This window comes from Sinocyclocheilus rhinocerous, unplaced genomic scaffold, assembly GCF_001515625.1.
Source record: "Sinocyclocheilus rhinocerous isolate Xijiao unplaced genomic scaffold, SAMN03320098_v1.1 scaffold839, whole genome shotgun sequence".
Taxonomy (NCBI): Eukaryota; Metazoa; Chordata; class Actinopteri; order Cypriniformes; family Cyprinidae; genus Sinocyclocheilus; species Sinocyclocheilus rhinocerous.
The window spans coordinates 775,139-782,178 of record NW_015652287.1 but is presented as its reverse complement, the minus strand read 5'-3'; positions in this window follow the sequence as shown (position 1 = coordinate 782,178).

Here is a 7,040-nt window from a genome sequence, read left to right as displayed (position 1 = left end):
CCCATTACAAACGAGGCATTTGTTGCATCCAGTGGGGACATAATTATGTATTATAATGACTTATACTGTCTTTTTACACGTTGCGTTGCATTGCGCCGTTAAACAGTCCTCCATAAAATGTGCCGGTGATCCACAGCACTAAGTTGATGTATTTCCTCCGCGACCAGCACGGATCAGCTCTAGGCTCTAGGCATGACGAAGTGGATATCGTCCTCTTTTGGAAGGCCAACCAAAGTAGTTTCGCTTTCACAACGAAGCACACAGCGTCTTCAGGACATGGCTGCAGCGTCAACAATACTACAGCGAGAATAAAAGTTATGCCTTCTTTCTTTGCGTGAACATTTGGGCTGTGTTATGCAAATCTTCCCACATCGTGACGTAGACATTTGGGGGCTTGTTAGAACGAGCCGTTTTAGGTAGGCGTGGTTGACTCTTAACTTTTATAAAGAATATCTCTTTGGTTTTGAGACTTTAGTCTTTGCAACTTTACAGATCTTCTTTATGCACCAAGAGCTTGTAACACTCCAAAGAGAAAGGAAAAACTGAAATCGCATCATATGACCCCTTTAATGTAAAACTATTTTCAATTGGGACAACATTGGCTGCACTCAAGTGTACCAAGTGTACCATTTTGCCAAGAAATGATGGTCCTGGAACAACATTTACACTGTATCAGCCATCGGATTTTAGGAAAAGGGTTTAGGTTTGGCTTAAACAGAGCTTAAACAACACCGTTGGTTTACAGTCGGGAATCTGAACGTACCCATAAATATCAATCTTTAACATAACTCATCCCACACAGAGCAATCCAGTTATGCATTACTACTAGTGTGCATTTGAATGCGTTTGTGAGGTGGAATATAAATAAAATATAGGTGTCTGGCACCGTTCAGTTGTCTCTTTCTTTTCTGTTTTATTTTGCGCAGTTAATTAACAAAATAGCATCTGTGTCTTCTTTAGGAGAACAAAGAGAATCCTAAGAGAAAAGGTCAAATGAGCTCTCGCCCTTGGCTGCTATTTTGATTGTGGTGTGAAAGGAGGGATGTTGTTTGTCATGTTCCTTTTCATCTGAGGCTACTTTTTCCCTTCAATCTTTTTCATTTCCTGCTCCAGAGCTGATTCTTTGTAGAAACATGAGAACAAAGGAAATGGGAGATGGTGGTCTTGTAATTTGTGTGTGTGTGTGTGTGTGTGTGTGTCCATTCTCTTATTTTGCAAATCCAGATGGTGTGGTAGAGGCATCTGTTGGTCATATCAACAGATTCTTTATGCTATGCTATACTATTAATTGTTTATTAAAGGAATAGTTCACACAAAAAAACGAAAATTTGCTGAAGATTTATTCAGCTCAGGTCATGCATGATGTAGATGAGTTTGTTTCTTTATTGAAACAGATGTGTAGAATTTTAGAATTACATCACCTGCTCACTAATGGGTCCTCTGCAGTGAATGGGTGCCATCAGAATGAGAGTCCAAACAGCTGATAAAAACATCACAGTAATCCACACCACTCCAGTCCATCAATTAGTATCTTGTGAAATGAAATGAACAAATTCCGGCTAAAATATGAGTCCTCTATCCGTAATATTTTTCTCCAGTGAAAAAGTCTCATCTGAATCGAGAGAAAAAATATTTACATTTACATTTATGCATTTTACAAAAGAGGACCAAAGCAATTAATCACTTAAGAGCCAACACTTGATGTAGCACACAAATTTATTAGACAGCTATGCACAGATTAAGCACCGTTTATGAACAAAAACAGTCTAAAACAGTTCTAAACAAAATTCAAGAGGATAGCAGGAGATGGACATTTAACTAGAGAAAGTGTTACTATGAATCATGAAGTTGTATTTTGGCCAGAAGCAACAGTTTAATGATGGATTTGTTTCTTACAAACATGTAGCTTTTCGCATTACAAGATGTTAAAGGGTTAGTTCACCCAAAAAATGAAAATTATGTCATTAATTACTCACCCTCATGCCGTTCTAAACCCATAAGACCTTCGTTCATCTTTGGAACACAAATTAAGATATATGGATATGGCGCAGCTGACACAGAACAGCATACGCTGTTTGCATTCAGTGGATACTCTCCAAAATGGTGATAGGGTGACGCGGAGGAGACGAATTGTTGAAGAAAAGTCGTTATTTCTGTTTTCTTTGCGTACAAAAAGTATTCTCGTAGCTTCATAAAATTATGGTTGAACCCCTGATGTCACATGGATTATTTTACTGATCTCCTTGCTATGTTTCTGGACCTTGATCGTGGTAATTACATTGCTGTCTATGGGAGGGTCAGAGAGCTGTCAGAATTCATCAAAAATATCTTAATTTGTGTTCCAAAGATGAATGAAGGTCTTACGGGTTTGGAACGACATGAGGGTGAGTAATTAATTAATGACAGAATTTTTAGTTTTGAGTGAACTATTCCTTTAATTGATGGGCTGCAGTCATGTGGATTACTTGTAGATTATTGTGCTTTTATCCACTGTTTGGACTCTCATTTTGACGGCACCCATTCACTGCAGAGGATAATGTAATGCTATATTTTTTAAAATTCCTTTCAGATGAAGAAGCAAGCTCATAGATGGCCTGAAGGTGAGTACATTTTAAGGCAATTAATATTTTGTTATTGAGCTATTCCTTTAATATCAATATGGACAAAACAACACGTGCATACAATGACAAATGGCATCATAACAATATGTTATCTGAACTTTTTTATATTATAAACCCATTTAAGACTAATCTAGTTGATTAATAAAGATCATGATCACAGTCATGTAAACAGGTAGCCGGTCACAATTGAAATAATACGGGGAAAGCACAAAACCTTATTTTTTGTTAGTTAACTGCTGAGTCTTAATACAGAACTACAGATTTCAAAGGTTTATTGTGCCATTTGCATGTTGATAAAAACATTAATTTATGTTACTACCGTACATTGTTAGCATTTTTATAATGGTTGTTGTTGATCAAGTGACTGATTTCCAGTAGTTGATGTAGTTGAAACTTTTTTTAAAGTTTACTTTTTGAAATGATTGATTGATTGATTGATTGAAAAGACATGAAGTTTGTTTCATTTAGCATTTTCAGTGAGTACATATGCTCACTTAGCTGGGAAATTTTAGGATTAAATGGATACAGTTTGAAAACAGAATATCAATAAAGCATTTATTATACTTTGCCTTCTTTAGTTAGGGGCCTCTCAAGGGGTTTTTCAAAGGAAATTCCCACTGGCCAAAACATCTTCATATCTTGTCCCATGATGACCAAGCTGGACCAATAGCTTGGAATCACTGGCATTCACACACCACTCCATCACCCTCAAACAGATGGTGTTGTGGTGTATTTTAATCACACACTCAAGTCCACGCTCAACACATTTGTCTCAGACGCTGAGACAAACAAGAGACAAAATTTCACTGAGCAAGGGAAAATGCGAATGAGTCTTTAGCTTGGAAGAGGGTTGAAAGGTGAGGGCCAACAAAGGGGGTCCTAGACCTCTGACAATTTAACAAGTCTACACTCTTTATTGGGACTTGGATTTGATTTTGTTATGCAGTTTGCAACCTTTGCAAGCGAATAAAGTAGATGAGTCTTTGTCACTCAGTTCCTCACTTCAGTCATTAGGTTCTAAACTGGCACTCAGCAGTCCGCACAATAAATACAAGCTATCAGTTTGTTGGGTCTGATAAAAGTAAAAGGAGGGTGAAGTGTATAACTTAAAGGTACCCCCCCATGCTAGAACAAACCCCATTGATAAAAGTAATACATAATGTTTACTAAAAGCCCTGTAACAAAACCTGAAACCGTTTAGAGAATTATTTTGTGGTCTTTTGGCCAAGTTTGCCACATATCACATATAGCCTTGAATAAATACCCTAAATGATGATCAGTTTTACAGCAAGTTAATCACATAGCAAAATTAGTAATGGCTGAAAAGACGCATCTCAGCAAACATTTAATCATTCAATTTGAATGCATATGTTGCTATTATGACATATCTTTAATATATCAAATATGAGCAATTAAGTACACACACACACATACAGTATATATATATATATATATATATATATAATAAATGTACCTTTCTGATGAATCTATATAACTTCTTTACTTCTAATAAGTGATTCTGCTTTGTCTGTCATTCGCTATTTAATTAATCTGAATGAATTAATCTAAATGATCAAAACACAATTTTAAATAGAAAAGTCAATTTAGAATTTTGCATTAATGACACATGAAATACAAACATTTTGTGCTATGGCAGCTAGCAAATGTTTCTATTTATTTCCCTTAATAAGACACTGGCTGATCATCATCATGATGTACATACTAAATTTATCTTAACATGTTACTTTTTAAAAGTAAGGGGGCATCTTCCCCCATCTTGCCCTTCAAGCTAAAATATATATATATTTTTTCCATTTTGACAAATCCAGGCCTGTATTAGTTATAGTATTAGTAGTCAGCCAAAAGACTCCCCACCTGCACTGTCAGAGATATTTTAAGACATAATAAGATGCAATTTAAGAAACCTGCCACCAGCATTGAGGATTGCACACCTTTCATGGTGGTGTTCTATTTTTCCGTAACACCTCTCAGCTAAAGGTGTCCTTGGTCCCAAAACTCAGTGCTGTTCTTTTAGATTAATGACCGAGCAGGTACTTCATCTGTCAGTGAGCATGCACACACCTGACACACAGTCTAATACAATGATGCTCTTAGTTCTTTCATTATCATGGAAGTTATGCATACATTTCACAGATCTCACACCCCAACTGCTATGCTCTAATTCCTTGTTTCTCTGTCTCTCTCTTTTGTAGACACACACACATCCACTGACAGATATACTGGGGTCTGGGATCTATATATAGACATGCTGGGTGTCTGATAGCCAGTGTAAAGGCAGAGCTGTTCATGGCTGACCCTCTAACACATGTCAGCTCTCTTAACAACATGCTCTACTATATGTTCTCCATGTTTATACAAAGGGAAATCACAGAGATTATATGGATATACAGAAGATATTATGTTTATTAGGACTTCAACACTTGCAGTTTTATAACCCCTGAGTCTGTAGAGAAGGTTTGTCCTCAATTTCTTTCTCGGGTGAAGTTTGTTTTCATACCCCAGAGTGTGTATGAAAGGTACCTTCAGCTGGCAGGCTGCAGGCTGGGGGTGGGGTTGGGGTGTTAACGATGAGTTATTTTCAACCAGAACAAAACTGCCGCTGCTGGAACACCCTGATTTGTGTCTCAAGGAGAAAAGTACTGTCCCAGTGTCATACACCGTATCTCATGCCTCATTGTGTGATGTTTTCACACATAAAGACGGTCTGTCCTTTACTTGATGCAAAGTCTTGGAAATTGTATTGTACACGCAACCTTTATTAACATAACAATTATGTTGTGAAATAAATTCCAATGTATAAGGTACTTGAATAACTCTCAAGTGACCTATTTTGAGAATAAGTAGCCTATTTTGTGATGTAAATTCCATTCCATTCCAATACTTCTGCTCAATTACAAGAAGAGTTATTTTTAGCCATGGGAGAAAAGGTTCGACATAGATAACATTTTTCAGGTTCCGAACAGAGGATCAAAACAGATTTTGTTGTCGCAGACAACAGGAAATGTTCTCAGACCTTTGATGTTCTGGCAAGGTTCTCTCGAAGTTATGAACGATCATTCTTCTAGTAATGTCAATAGAATATTCATTCAAAGTTAACTGATCTTTAATAAAGTTCTCAAACCAGTGCAAAAACTTGTTTTAGGACATTCAGAGAACATTCAGAAATACTATTTTCATAACCTAATGAGAAATATTCTTATAACATGTTTTTGTTAACTGGGTGTATTGTCAGAATAGCCATGTACACACTGTAAAGTTTCAGGAGTAACAACTGCATTTAGCTGCGGTGCGTACATAATGTCATGGATATGTAAATATAGATTCACATATCAGAGGAATATTCAGTGCATTAACGCAGCATAGACTTCATATAGATACTTGTACACTGTAAAAAAATAATGTAAATATGCTACAGAAAAAAAAACTCTTAAAGGGGTCATATGATGCTGCTAAAAAGAACATTATTTTGTGTATTTGGTGTAATGAAATGTGTTTATGCGGTTTAAGGTTCAAAAAACACATTATTTTCCACATACTGTACATTATTGTTTCTCCTCTATGCCCCGCCTTTCTGAAACGCGTCGATTTTTACAAAACTAATCGGTCTGAAAAGGAACAGCCGACATTGTAGTCTACTCTACCAGGATCAGGAAACAGTTCTCCGTAAAATGCGCTGGACACATCTGAATATTTGGGTTGAAGTTAGAGTGAGCAGAGGCGGGTGGGCTTTAGATGACCCCTTTAATAGGTTAACAGTAGTTCCCGTACTATATAACAGGAAAAACTGTAAAAGATCTAACCAGACATTTCATGTAATTTTACAGTAAAATGCTGTTAATTGTGCAGTTTTTAGAAGTAAAAAAGAACAAATCAACATAGAATTTACAGTCAAAAACTGAAAACTGATATTCCCAGAATTCCATGCAAGACGCTCCACATTTTAAAGTATTTTGTTTAAATAACCATATTAATAATCATAATCATGGTCTTAATAATTTTTGTTATCAGTTATGTACATTAGGGTTTTATGGTACATCTTCTGTTGTTTAATGAATGTTTATTGCATTATTTAAGTGTTGTGTTATCATAATGGTGTTTTGTGTTTGTGAGAATGACTCTGTGCACTTTCTGTATATTAGTGTACAGTATACTTCAACTTTTGGAAAAGCTACTTGTGATGAACTTTGACTCTTCATGTGGCTTTCCCACTTGCATTATTACAGTGGTTGTCAGTATATGTCAAAGGTACAAAACAGATTTTAGTAGCAGTGTGTGTTGTTGAGTTTACTGGTTTACATTCATTTTTTTGTGTAAATTACAGTTGTACACTGTAAAATGTACAGTTTGTTCTGTAAATGTGTTTACCGTTTTTCCTATATATATATATATATATATATA